General features: G+C 36.0%; 1 pseudogene; it reads right to left on the bottom strand.

Moving 5' to 3' along the window:
* Positions 1-3,360: 3,360 nt before the first annotated feature.
* LOC126086140 (ras-related protein Rab-13-like) overlaps positions 3,361-15,493 on the bottom strand; it is a 43,292-nt pseudogene continuing 31,159 nt past the window's right edge.

The raw sequence follows: 15,493 nt of genomic DNA, 5'->3' as shown, positions 1-15,493 counted from the left end.
ATACTGAGGGCTGTAGTCTTTGATCTTCATCAGTAAGTGTTTCAAGTCCTCTTCACTTTCAGCAAGTAAGATTATGTCATCTGCACAAAGCAGGTTGTTAATGAGTCTTCCTCCAACCCTGATGCTGTGTTCTTCTTCATACAGTCCAATTTCCTAGATTATTTCAACATCAGAGAGATTGAATAAATATGGTGAAAAGATATAACCCTGATGTACACCTTTCCTGATTTTAAACCTTGCAGTATCTCCTTGTAATGTTTGAACATCTGCCTCTTGGTCTATGTACAGGTTCTGCATGAGCACAATTACGTGTTCTGGAATTCCATTCTCTGCAATGTTATCCATAATTTGTCATGATCCACACAGTCTAATGCTTTTGCATAGTCAATAAATGTAAACATCTTTCTGGTATTCTCTGCTTTCAGCCAAGACCCATCTGACATCAGAAATGATATCCCTAAATCCATATCCTCTCCGGAGTCCAATTTGAGTTTCTGATACTTCCCTGTGGATGTACTGCTGCAACTGTTTTTGAATTATCTTCATCAAAATTTTCCTTGCATGTGATTTTAATGCTATTGTTTAATAATTTCCACATTCTCTTGGATCACATTTCTTTAGAATGGGCACAAATACGGATCTCTTCCAGTCAGCAGGCCAGCTGTCTTCCAAATTTCTTGGCATAGATGAGTGAGCACCTATAGCTCTGCAGCCCTTTGTTGAAACTTCTCAATTGGAATTCTGTCAATTCCTGGAGCTTTGTTTTTTGTCAGTGCCTTCAGTGCAACTTTAACTTCTTCTTTCAATACCATCAGTTCTTGATCATATGCTACCTACTGAAATGGTTGAACTTTGACCACTTCTTTTTGGTACAGTGATTCTGTGTGTTCCTTCCGTCTTTTTTTGATGCTTCCTGAGTCATTCAATATTTTGCCATAGAATCTTTCAAAATTGCAACTCAAGCCTTGAGAATTTTCTTCAGTTCTTTCAACTCGAGAAATGCAGAGTATGTTTTTCCTTTTGGTTTTCTAGCTCCAGGTCTTAGTATATTTCATTATGATACTTTACTTTGTCTTCTCGAGCTGCCATTTGAAATTTTTCATTCAGCTCTTTTACTTCACCTCTTCTTCCATTCTCATTAGCTAGTCTATTTCAAGAACCAATTTCAAAGTCACTTCTGACATCCATTATTTCCTGTCTTTGCAATGATCTTTTGTTTTCTTCATGTATAATGTCCTTGATGTCATCCCACAACTCCTCTGGTCTTCAGTCATTAGTGTTCAACACTTTGAATCTTTTCTTGGGATGGTCTCCAAGTTTAGGGGTGATATACTCAAGGTCGTACTTTGGCTCCCATGGACTTGTTTTGATTTTCTTCAGCTTCAACTTGCACTTGAATCTGAGAAATTAATGGTTTATTCCCCAGCCAATTCCTAACCTTGTTCTGACTGATAATATTAGCTTCTCCATCATCTCTTTCCACAGATTCCTGTGTATTCCACCTGGTGAAGTCCATGTGTATAGTCACTGTTTATGTTGTTGAAAAAAAGGTATTTCCAATGAATAGGTAGTTGATTTTACAAAATTCTATCATTTGATCTCCAGCGTTGTTTCTAATATGCAAAGGCAAAATTGATGATCCTCTTTTTCCTAAAAATACTTTATTCATTATATAAAGTGTTATAAGAAATGAATTTCTAAAGTTCTGTGGTGTAACATTATCCATTCATTTATGGTTATGAAATACACACCAAAATTCCAGATAAATTTCAGCCTTAAGATTTCTCAGACTATTCTCCAGCTAGGAGCTTGGTCCATTTATTTGGTGAAACAGGTCTCCTGGCCTGGCAACATTTGGCATTCTGCTTCTGCAGTTTTCTCTCTGGATCTCTTGAATCATGTAGCATGCATTTATATGTGTCTTCTTTTGCTTACCGTTATGTTTGTGAAACACATTCATGACTTTGAGTGGAGTAGCAGTATATGTATTTCCATTACTGCACAGAATTCCACTGAGCGAATATATTGCAATTTATGCATTTTGCTATTGTTGGGCATTTGTTTCCAATTATTTTTTGTTGTTAATGTGAATAGGGCTACCATTAAGAATATATGGTACACACGTGTACAATGCTACTGGAAACATACCCAGGAATGGAATTGCTGGTAATATGGTAGGCCAGTGATCTATGTTAACGGATAATACCAAATCATTTTCTAAAATGATTATAACAATTTATATTGCAACAATTAGGTAGAGCTGTTTCAGGCATTCAACTTGCTTTACAACACTTGGTATCTTAGGCTTTAATTTTAGCGATTTTGAACACTGGTGTCTAATCAGAGTTTTAATTTACATTCCCCCAGAGTACTAATGAGATTGAGCACCTTTTCACATGGTTAATGGGCATTTGAGCATCTCCTTTTGGGAAGTCATTTTCAAGTATTGTGCCTACTCTGGGGTGGGTGGAGGTTGATATTTGTCTTTTTCCTATTTTTTTGTAGATACTATTTATGTTCATGGTCTATCATACGTATTGCAAAAATAAATTCTTCTCTGCTTTGTATTTTCACTCCTCACTTTGTAGACCCCAAGTTTTTGTCTTTAATGTACTATAATTCTTCAGTGATTTCCTTTATAATTAGGTTGATGTTTCCCCCAAAGATATATATATATACACACACAAAGATATATATATACACACACACATACATACATGTATATGTATGTATGTGTGTATGTGTGTGTATATATATATATATATATATACACACATATGCGTGTATGTATATGTATACGCATTTGAAATACCCTGGATGTTTTTATATTGACCTTTCCTTTCTGCCTCCACATTTCAGGGAATTCTCATGGTTTATTGTGTGCGTGTGGGTGGTTGCAAATAGTGGCCTTTAATATTGAGAAAGAACATGCAGACTGACAGGATAGGACTGAATTTCAGAGGGTGGTGCTGAGTCAGCCACTCACAGGGCCCTAAAACCTGATTTAGTAACATAATAAATCAATATATTTACATTTAGGTTTTCCCTGGAAACCCAGGGCAGTCTGGGGCCATCTGTCTTTCCTTCCTCTCTTCCTATGCCTTCTCACCTTTTTTCACTTTCTCAATTCTTTCATACCTTCTCCTTGTCTCTCCTTCCCTCTCTATTCTACCTCTTTTTCTTCTTTCCCTGTTACCTGCTACCCCTCCCTTTATTTCTTCTCTATTTTCTCCTCATTTTCCCTACCATATACTCGTTTACTCCTCTAAGCCCCATTAGCTATTTCTCCCCTGCCCAGCCCCTCAGCCCTGCCTTCCACAAGCTCAGCACCCAGCCTCAGGGTAGAGGGAGCAGGGGTCCTCAGCACTTGGAGCACTTGTTGGTGTCTTTCTTGCCACAGGTTTTCTGGTCAGTGCTGGTGGGCTTGTTGTTGTTTCCCAGTCTCTAGACTCCTGACTTGAGCAAGATGTCCCAGGCCAGGGAACTGAAGGCCTCATGCTCATTCATACTGGATTTCACACTTGTCTCAAAAGATCTGATTACACACTACCAAGCCAACTTACCAGCCTTCTCCTTCTGCACCTTCCTCCTGGCCTCCATGTCACACTTCTTCCCAGCAAGAGGTGTTCCATTCAAGTTGAAGCATTCTCTTTGATGCTCTTCATTCAGTTCTGTATATTCTGGAAGGATTTTTCATCTGTGTTATGATATACTACGGTAATGCCCGTGGCCCCATGATCAGGTAAGAGGTGGTAATTATTATCTTGAATTGCTCTTAGCCAACTCTGTTCCAAACTTGCAGTTTGATCTTCTTCACTGTATGTCCCCAGTGCAAATCTTGAAGTCAATTCTGACGGTGGAGAAGTAAATATTGTTGAAATTATCTTCTGCAAAGAGAATGATCAGACAAGTCTTGCCCACCCCTGAGTCCCAATCAGCAGGAACATGAAGAGGTGGTAGTAGGCTTTGGCCAAGGCAGACACTCCGTATGGTTTTTTTTTTGTTGTTGTTGTTTTATTTCTTGGATTTATGCTTTCTCTTTATAGTTTCTCCAGCTCTGATTCTGAGTGAAGTAGCAGACAGGTTTGCTAATTAGTCACCCTGGCAGAAAGCTTAATAAACAACAACATTCACTGAAATAAATATATTAGCACTTATTGGGCATCTATTGATCTAGGATATGGTAAGTAATATGGATAAATGATGAAGGCATAGTTTTATTTTAAGACATTTCTTCATAATAAGCTACTTATGGAGAAACATATGTAAAGGAGTAAAATAAATACAATGATAAGAAATGCAATATAGCTATCTATATACGTGTGGGACTTCAGAAGAAAATCACTTAGCCAAGCTTCGTTGAGGATGTCATATTAGAAAAGAACTTCTGGAAAACAAGATTGCTCCTGGTTTTAGACTTGTTGGTTCTTCTTGATATTAGGCTTCAAGTTGAAGAACACAAGGGGGAAACAGGTGGACAGTTGACTTGAGTTGTCACTTATAAAGCCAGGTACAGAAAACCTAAGCCCTGAACCATGAACTACTGGGCTTAGTTGTTTTCATTTCTAGTAAGTAGAAGTGCATTTTCAACAAATACAATTAGCCTAACTGTATGAAGAACCAATAGGAGTTACATTACAGTAGGAATTACTTATAAACAACCATTTATTTATTTAATAGAGTCACTAAAAAAAAAAAAAAAATAGAGTCACTAGACTGACGTAATTAGACAAATCTTTGGAAATCCTATCGTTTGACTTTCCCTGAAACATTTGCCCATTATGCATATGATTATTGTCTGTGTTGTGAATTAAGTGGTAGCGTAATGGAGTTTCACTGATATTTAACCTATAATAGAACAAAAGATGAGAGAGGAAGAAGGAGAGGAACGTCCTATTAGAACTCCTATTAGAGTTGAAGCTATGATTTGGGGAACATAACTAATGATAATGACCCATTATATCCCAAAAGTAAGAGCTACCAATCAGTAACCTATTTACTCATAAAGATTCTTTTTGGAGTACTTAGTTAGAAATATTCCCCACTCTTAGTAAAATCACCCAAAACACAAATCCTCTTCTATTAGGGTGCTTATTACTCCAGCTTTTTCATCAGTTTGCTTTTATCCAGAGTAACTTTTAAATGACTATAAACTCTGAAGAAATCACAAAATTTTAAATAACAATGATGTATTTGAATGCATTTAGCTTTCTTACAAGCATAGTTAAATATTATAATATTTCGATTTTCAGTTGTAAGGAACACAATAAGCATTCGAAACCTATCACAGTGATGAAGGCAAAAGTCTGAAAGATGTTCTTTCAGAAGGATAGAAACTGCTAGAAATAGGGTTGTGAACTTCTCTACTTTAGAAACAAAAATTGGATTTGAAAAGACATCAAAACATATATGAACACACTAGGGGTTGATTGTGTTCTCTACAATCTTCAGAAATACATCAAAGAAAATCTAACAAGCAACTTCAAAAGCCTGTTAGTCTCGCTGCAAGCTGCAGTTCATGGAGAAAGAGCCTGTTAAAGGCCTTATTGAGGAAAATGACAATATCTGCAGAGAACACGAGGATATTGACCTACAAACAATTTCTTGAAAAATATCACAAAAAGATAATACAAATTTCACTTAGAAATTGAAATAACAGCAAAGTATACAGGTATAAAAGAGAAACTGGGAATATAAACAGTGAAAATGGAGAACTAGTTCACAGAAATTGTGTTCATAAAATATATAAAAGAAGAGAAGTTTAATATATATGTTAACAAAGAAAAAAATAACTACAAATATTTAACTTGAACTTTCTGGAATGGAAATAAGATAAAAAATAAGTCCATATTCGGCTATTTTAAATATATATGTGTGTGTATATATATATAAAATTTTTTTTATACACACACATGTATAAAATTTGTGTATATATATATAATATATATACACTCAAACTCATTTGTCTTCTCTCTGATTTATAAAAGAAAAACCTATAAGCATCCCAAGATTTAGAGGAAGCTAGAATCTAGGTCCTTTGTTATTTTTTTCTTTTCACATTTTTAAAAATGAAAAAAGTTATAAAGTATTTCTATATTGAACACACTGTCCAAGGTGACATTGATAGCCAGGGACTTGAATTGCTACAATGGCCTCCGTATGAGAATGTGCATTTAGTGGGCATAGTATGTGGAATTCTGGCCCAAGTCTCAGTCACAGTGGGGTCCCAAGGTGCACACACCCATCAAGTGGATATTTTTCTGGTATACGAATAAATACTTACAATGGTTTCACTTGGAAAATCTGGAGAATCCCTATACTTTTTCCTTGGACTGAGAACTCTCACTTAAGTGTTACCACAGTAGAGAAGGTCAAGTAGAATAAAAAATGGTAACACGCTCTAGGTAGAGGAATTAGTGCCACACTTAAAAACCTAAAGGATGCAGGAAGCAGATGTTGGTAGTACTCCTGCAAACTTCACCAGTTACGGCTGCTTCATCTGATGTGATATTTTTCTCAGAGTTATGCTGCCTCAGGTATATGGCTAAGAGACAAACAGAATATTGGAGGAACTGTTCACAGATTGGACTATAGAGATTATTACATGAAGCAATGGATCCAAGTGACACAGGTTGGACTATGAAATATACTATGGTATATCTTTTTTTTTTACATCACCTAGATATCCTCTTTCAGGACCAAGTCCCTCATTCCTAAGCTTCCAAGACTGATATCTTCATATGGTGCCCACATTTGTGGGTTCAGATCCCATCTTAAGACTACTTGGTATGAGATCTAAATAACTACAGTGATACATTCATCAATTAAACAACAATCATGTTACAATGTTGATTCTCCCCAAATAAATTAAACGCCATCTAAATCATACCCCAGAATGCTTTTGTTTTGTAGAAATCTACAAGCCATTTCTAAAATTTATATGGAAAAGCAAAGGACCTAGAATAACCAAAACAACTTCAAAAAAGAAGAAAAAGTTGGAAGAATTGCACTATATGTTTTCAACACTATGTTAAAGCTGATTAATATATTGATAAAGCTACATTAATCAAGTAAGTGTGGTATTGGAGTAAAGAGACATAGAAATAAAGGGAACATGATAGAGAGTCCAGAAATAGAACAGCCATAGATGGGCACTTTAACTTTGACAATTTAAAAAATACAATTCAAGGAGAAAAGGCTAATCTTTTCTATAAATAGTGCTGAAACAACTGGATAGCCATATACTATAAATGAATGAGTAAATCAACAACCTGAAACCCTACCTGACACCATATACAGAAAGTAACTCAAAACTGATCACATACATAAATATAACAACTAAATGTATAGCAAAAATTACAAAACCGCCAAAAATAAAATATATTCTTCTCCAAAGACTGATCCCTCCTGGCGGATAATATGCCCAAAGTACTTGAGATGAAGTCTTGATATCCTCGCTTCTAAGGAGCTTTCTGCCTGTACTTCTTCCAAGACGAATTTGTTTCTTCTTCTGGAAATTCATGGAATTTTCAATATTCTTCACCAACACCACAATTCCAAGGCATCAATTCCTCTTCAGTCTTCCTCATTCATTGTCCAGTGTCATGCATTGAGTTATGTCCTCCAAAAATGTGTGTATCAACTTGGTTAGGCCATGATTTCCAGTATTGTATGGTTGTCCTCCATTTTGTGATTGTAATTTTATGCTGAGAGGATTAGGGTAGGATTGTAACACCACCCTCACTCAAGTCACCTCCCTAATCCAGGGGAAGACTGAGGACAAGGACCTTCCTCCAGAGCCAACAGAGAGAGAAAGCTTTTCCTTGGAGCCAACACCCTGAATTTGGACTTGTAACCTACTGGACTGTGAGCAAATAAATTTCTCTTTGTTAAAGCCATCCATTTGTGGTATTTCTGCTGTGGCAACACTAGATGACTAAGACATCCAGCTTTGACATGCATATGAGGTATTTGAAAATACCATGGCTTGGGTCAGGGTGTACCTTAGTCCTCGAGGTGACATCTTTTTTTTTTTTTTTTTTTAACAATTTAAAGAGATCTTTTGCAGCAGATTTGCCCGATGTAAATAGGCCATTTAATTTCTTGACTGCTGCTTCCATTGGTGCTGATTGTGGATCCAAGTTAAATGAAATCCTTGACGACTTCAATCGTTTCTCAATTTATCATGATGTTGTTTATTGGTCCAGTTGTGAGGATTTTGGTTTTCTTTATGTTGAGGTGTAATTCATGGTGAACACTGTAGTCTTTGATCTTCACCAGTAAGTGCTTCAAGTCTTCTTCACTTTCAGCAAGCAAGGTTGTGTTATCTGCATATCACAGGTTGTTAATGAGTTCTTCAATCTTGATGCCGCATTCTTCTTCATGTAGTTCAGCTCCTCGGATTATTCGCTCAGCAAAGAGACTGAATAAGTATTGTGAAAGAATACAACCCTGGCACATATCTTTCTTGATTTTAAGCCATGTAGTTATCCCCTTGTTCTGTTCGAATGACTGCCTCTTAGTCTGTGTACAGGTTCCACATGAGCACAACTAAATGTTCTGGAATTTCCATTCTTTGCAATGTTATCCATAATTTTTATGATACACACAGTCAGTCGAATACCTTTGCATAGTAAATTAAAAATGTAAACACCCTCTGGTATTCTCTCTGCTTTCAGCCAATATCCATCTGACATCAGCAATGATATCCCTCTTTCCACATCTTCTTCTGAATTCAGCTTGAACTACTGCAACCATTTTTGAAATATCTTCTGCAAAATTTTACTTGCATATGTTATTAATGATATTGTCCAATAATTTCCACATTACATTGCACAACTTTTTTTTTTTGGAATGGGCACGAATATGAATTGCTTCAAGTTAGTTGATCAGATAGCTGTGTTCCAAATTTCTTAATATGAATGAATGAATGCTTCCAGCATTACATTTGTTTATTGAAACATCTCAGTTGGTGTTCTGTCAATTCCTGGAGCCTTATTTTTTTCCAAAGCCTTTAGTGCAGCTTGAACTTATTTCCTCAGTACTATCAGTTCTTGATCATATGAAACCTCCTGAAAAGACTGAACATCAACCACTTTTTTTGGTACAGTGACTCCTTTCGTCTTCTTTTGATACTTCCTGCATCGTTCAATATTTTGTCCTTCAATATTGCATTTCGAGTCTTGAAATTTTCTTCAGTTCTTTCACCTTGAGAAATGCTGAGGATGTTCTTCCTTTTTGTTTTTCTAACTCTCACAGGTCTTTGGACATTTCAGTATAATACTTTGTCTTTTCGAGCTGCCCCTTGAAATCTTCTGTTTAGTTCTTTTACTTCATCATTTTTTCCATTCTCTTTAACTATTTGATGTTCAAGAGCAAGTTTTAGAGTCTCTTCTGACATCTGTTTTGGTATTTTCTTTCTTTCCTGTCTTTTCAGTGATCTTTTCCTTTCTTCATGTATGATATCCTTGATGTCATTCCACAACCTACATGGTCTTTGTCCATTAGTGTTCAATGCATCAAATCTATTCTCAAGGTGGTCTCTAAATTCAGGTGGGATGTATTCAAGGTCATACTTTGGCTCTCATAGACTTTTTAAAATTTTCCTCACCTTCAGTTTGATCCTGCCTATGACCAATTGATGATCTGTTCTACAGCTGTCACCTAGTCTTGCTCTGACTGACAATATTGAGCTCCTCCATTATCTCTTTCCACAAAGGACTAATTGAAGAGGAATGACATCACATTCATTGCCAAATAGAATATTTCAAGATCTATCCTGAAGTACAACACTGTCAGTGATAAGATAATATCCATGTACCTACAAGGATGACCAGTTAATATGACTATTATTCAAATTTACACACCAACCTCTAACCCCAAAGATGAAGAAATTGAAGATTTCTATCAATTACTGTATCCTGAAATTGGTCAAACATGCAATCAAGATGCATCGATAATTACTGGTGATTGGAATGCAAAAGTTGGAAACCAAGAAGAAGGATCAGTAATTGGAAAATATGGTCTTGGTGATAGATTGCATGATAGGATTTTGTGAGATCAAGGAGATGGTCCGTGTATCCAACAAAAACTTGTATCAAAAATACATAAAGACTCCTACAAATCGGTACTAAAAAGACATAAAACCCAAAAGAAGAATGGGCAAGCCACTTAAATAGGCAATTTCAGTAAAAAGACATCTAAATGGCCCAATGTCATTAGTAAATCAGAAAGTAAAAATTAAAATCACAGAAGAGACTGACAATACTAAGTTGTGGAAAGTTTGTGGTGTGCAGAAACTAGCTACAATGCTTGTTTAAGTATATATTATTTAATTAATTTGAAATAATATTGGCAATTTGAAGATATGTATACCATAAAAAATGGTTCAGCAATTCTATCCCTAGGTATATAATACATAGACATGTGTGCACAAACACAACGAGACATATACAAGCTTGCATATAGCAACTTTATTCACAGAAATGAAGAACTATAAAAAAGCCTAAATGTCTATCACTGTATAATTAATTGGAGCCCTGGTGGCACAGCAGTTAACCTAAAGGTCAGCAGTTCAAATCCACCTGTCACTCATTGGAAACCATATGGGGCAGCTCTACTCTGTCCTATAGGATTGCTATGAGCCAGAATTAACTTGACAGCAAGGAATTTGGTTTTTGATTTGTATAATGAATCATTTAAATGTGATATATTTGTAAAAAGTAGTATCATACAGCAAGAAAAAAGAATAAACTGGCATAATATTGTTCAATTCCATTTATGTAAACTACAAACCCTGGCAAAATATTTAGTTGATCACACTCTAAAGAAAAGCAAGGAAGTGATAATTACACAAGCCGGTAGAGTGGTTATCCTTAGGATGTTGAGGGGGCTGTAATTGGAAAGGAGCATATTTAAAGCTTCTGAGGTTCTAACTGTGTTTTATTTCTTGACCAGAGTGGTGATCCTACGCATATTCACTCTCTTATAACTCACTGAGCTCTATCTGCTTTTTGCTTTTATCTCTAGTGTTAAAAAGCTGTTCTTAAATCAATTATATAAGACTAACTCCCAGCCCTAATAACTCATGAAGTTATAATAGTTAGGGCTTGCTTAGGCTCCCAGAGTGATTGAAGCAAGAGTGGCATAAACAAAAAAGACATTTATTTTTCTCTCCATGAACACAGGCTTCCCTAAATAATATAATGGCTCAATGCATGCATATGAAAATAGTTTACCTAGTTTTGAATTACATGTCTACCTTTTCCTATCAATACACTTTTGAAGCTCTTTAACTTCCCTGTACCTCAATTTCTTCAACTGCAAAATGTGAATAATTTTACCTACCTCAGATGGTGTTTGTGAAGATTCACTTTGTTAAAATATATATTAGGGTTATGCTGCAATAATGCAGAAGATAAAAAAGAAAAAGAAAAAATACCTTGGGCTTAAAACAAGAATTATTTACTTCACAGTCATGATTCTGCAGATTGGCTGAAGTTTAGCTGTGGTTTGGCTGATCATGCTTGACCTTTACTGGAGTTAGCTGTACTTTGGCTCCTTCAGATTTCAGTCTGTTCTACATGTCTTGACTCTAAGAAGTAAGCCCCAGGAACAATGACTATCTGAGCTGGGTTCTTGTCATGTCAGAGGAATAGGCAAGAAGTCAATCAAATTCATACATGAATATTTAGAGATTCTGATTAAGTTATCGCTTCCTTTTTTTCTAATGACTAAGCCAGTGGTGGTGTAGCAGTTAGGAGGTACAGTTGCTAACCATAAATGTTGACAGTTCAAATCCACCAGGCACTCCCTGGAAACCCAATGGGGCAGTTCTACTCTGTCCTATAGGGTCACTATGAGTCAGAGTCCACTTGGGTTTGTTTGTTTGTCTTTGGTAAGCTGGTGACACATTTTTAATTTCTTTCATGAATAACATCTCACTTCCAAGCATCAACTTCTGTATTAATTAGGATTATTTTACTTGTAAAAAAACATAAAACCCAACCTTGTGGTAGATTGAACAAGATAGAAGGTTACTTTTCACTCAGGTAAACCTAGACATTCCAGGGCTGAGCTTCAAGGACCAAGTTGTTGTATCTTCCTGCCCTAAACTCACTATCTACCTCAGGACTCAAGGTAATTGCTCTGGTTACAGCAAGTCATAATTATAGGACTGTCCATAGAAAGGAATGAAAAAAGGGCATTCCTCTCTATAAAGTATTTCTGGAAATAATGCACACTACTTCCAATTAAAAAAAAAAAACATTGCCAGCGAGTCAATTCTGACTCATAGCGAATCTGTGAGTAGAAGCCGTTTCCAATTACCAACCATCAAGTTAATTGCCATAATTAGCTTACGATAAGAGAGGCAGAGAAATAGTCTTTCTTTCATTTACATATGTGCCCTGATACATATTTATGGTTTTATCACTTTCGGGGAAAAAAAGAGTAATAAAAAAAAAAAAAGACAATAGCATGCTGGATGTGGGTAGGTTTGACAACTAGCATTTTTGACACAATAGATAGTACTTGGAACAATGACGGTTTAATCTGGATACGTTTCCTGCATTAAGAAAAAATGATTCTTAAGGTATCTTCTCCTACTACATGCTCTAACCTGTTCATTTTTTGTATTTCTAATGTTTGTTTGCTATTAACTGTACTTGCAATATGTTCTTAAATATCACCAGATTTGGGGCAGTATTCATCGGACATGGTAGCCACTATCTACGTATGCCTTACCATCTTCTGTGATAGTGAAAGTGTGGGGCTCTAGAAAAAATATATAATTCAGTTTAAGCACTGATATGTTGTGAAATGTATATATAATGAAGCCAAAGCAATGGCAAATGTATAAATGAGTAAATACAAAGCCAAACAAATGAATTTGAAAGAAAATATGAAGAAAAATAGCTTCTAATGCTAGAAGGTCAGAATCATAACAATAATGGCTACTGGACATACAGATGAAATTCCATTCTCTCTTCCATCTTGAATGCCAGGAATTGAAAGACTGAAGGTATAAAGCTCCCAGTGAAAGGCAACATCCGAGACCAATGTGACTGTCATCTTTCAACTCTTTCAAGGAAATTGACTAAGCTCTTAAATGTTGAGCTGGACAAATAATTGTGTGGCCCCAAAGGGAATTAGGAAACCAAGATCATTCCCAAGAAATGTCACTATTTCTCCCACCAAAGGAATCACAAGTCTGAAGAACCAGTTGATGTAAGAAACATTGTTCTGCTCCTTGCCCTACTGTGCCAAAATCAACGGGGTTTTGTTTATAGGTCCTAACAGTCATAATAAGTGATTGATATGACCAGCCTTTCATAGATGAGGAAGAAAATGTAATATCAGCAAGGGTGCTAAAAGTTATAAGTACCGTAATGCAGACCTAATGAGAGGTACACATTAGAGCTGCCAACAGTTCTGCCAGGTTGCCTAGAGAGGAATTAACACACCAACTGAAATGAGCCAATTATTGCAATGAAATCCAGACAGAGTATATCTAATTGGCTCCAAGAGTGCCCAGCTAATAGAGAAAGAAAGGCTTTAAGATTAATGTTCAAAATTATTTTTTACAACTTAAATGTGAAGGAATTATCACATAATTGATGGATGGAGATAAATTATAAATAGTATCACAATGGTTATCTTGCTGTTTTAGTAACCTTATGGCTAGGGTACAAATCCTAGTTTCCCACTTATTAATTTCCTGACAGTGGGCAAGAAACAACCACTATAAACCTCAGTTTCTCCAAGAGAAAAACACAAATTTTTCACACCACTTACCTGAGAGGATTTCATGAGTATAAAATAAGTTAATTCAAATACAGCAATCATACCACACCCACCCACTGCTGCTGAGTCGATTCCAACTCATAGCGACCCTATAGGACACAGTAGAACTGCCCCATAGAGTTTCCAAGGAGCACCTGGCAGTTTCGAACTGCCAACCTCTTGGTTAGTAGCTGTAGTACTTAACCACTATGCCTCCATCAATCATAGCACTTAGTATTCAATATGTTATATATAATCAGTATTTTCTTTATCACAGGAGTTAGGCTTTGCTTTCAAACAAAAAAAAAAAACGAAAAACAAACACAATGTCGTCAGGTTGATTCCGACTCATAGGCTTTGCTTAGGTGTGGTTAATAAAAATGGAACATTCTATTCAGTTATGCTTTTTCAGGTATTAAATATAATTACCATGTTTATCACTTTCAAAATATAATAAAATCAAAAGAAGATACAAAGAAATAAAAACACCACACTACTAAACAGCTCAATTATTCAACTTAATTTTTCTCCACTATTGCTTCATCAATCTGTCCTGTATAATAACACTTCGGCTTCCCCAACCTTTTTATTTCCAAGAACAAAAAAAAAGTCAGAGCATATATATGATGCAATTCCTAGTTCTGTATGTCTGTGTTTCATTCTGTTTTTACTTTTCCTTCCACTTTTCTTTTTCTCAGCAAAGCAAGAGAGTTAAAGCCGTAGAAGACTCTAGAACTCTAAAAAAAAACCTCTATGCATCACTAATCTATGCATCACTAATCTATCAAATTACCGAATTCCATTTTAGCCAAACCAAACTCACTGCTGTCAAGTCAACTCTGACTTACGGCAACCCTATAGGACAGAGTAAAACTGTCCCATAGAGTTTCCAAGGCTATAACCTTATGGAAGCAGACTGCCACATCTTTCTCCTGCGGAGCAGCCGGTGGGTTCAAACCATTACCCTTTCAGGTAGCAGTCGAGTGCTTAACCACTGTACCACCAGGAAGACAAAAAATCAAACGCTGCTGTCCAGTGCATTCCAGACTCATAGCGACCTCATAGGGTTTCCAAGGTTATAAATCTTTACGGAAGCAGATCGCCGCATCTTTCTCCCCACAGAGTGACTGGTGGGTACAGCTGTCAACCTTTCGGTTGGCAGCCGAGCACTTTAACCACTGCACCACCAGAGCTGCACCATCAGGAACATATTTATTTTTGAAGTAGAATGCTTTTACTGATTTTTGGATGTATTAATTTGAATTTTCATCAGACATTTATTTTACATGAAAATCACCGAATAATACTGCTCTTTTTTTTATAACTATCTTGCTGTTTTACCATTATATAACTGTAACCACCTCTATTTTATTTAACAACCTATTTTTGACTTTTAAATGATGCATAATTGTTTTCAAAAAAGCTCTTTCACAGAGTTATTTGATAATTCTGATCACATCACTAACTCTAAATTAATGACTTTTTTTTTTTTTTTAAACTGGATCTGGAGTCATATTTCACGGGCTGAAATATTGACTCTATTACTAACCTGGGTGACATTAGAAAACTATTAAAAAAATGTATGTTTCGTTTTCCTCATCTATGACATGTGAGATAATAATCGTACCCACCTAAAAGCATTTTTCTGTGTCAATGAAATAATATGGATAAAGTACTTCAGCCTGTGCTTGCAAAATAATACGCAATTAAT

The sequence above is a fragment of the Elephas maximus genome, chromosome 11, assembly GCF_024166365.1.
Source record: "Elephas maximus indicus isolate mEleMax1 chromosome 11, mEleMax1 primary haplotype, whole genome shotgun sequence".
NCBI lineage: Eukaryota > Metazoa > Chordata > Mammalia > Proboscidea > Elephantidae > Elephas > Elephas maximus.
This window is presented reverse-complemented; position numbering and strand designations above follow the sequence as displayed.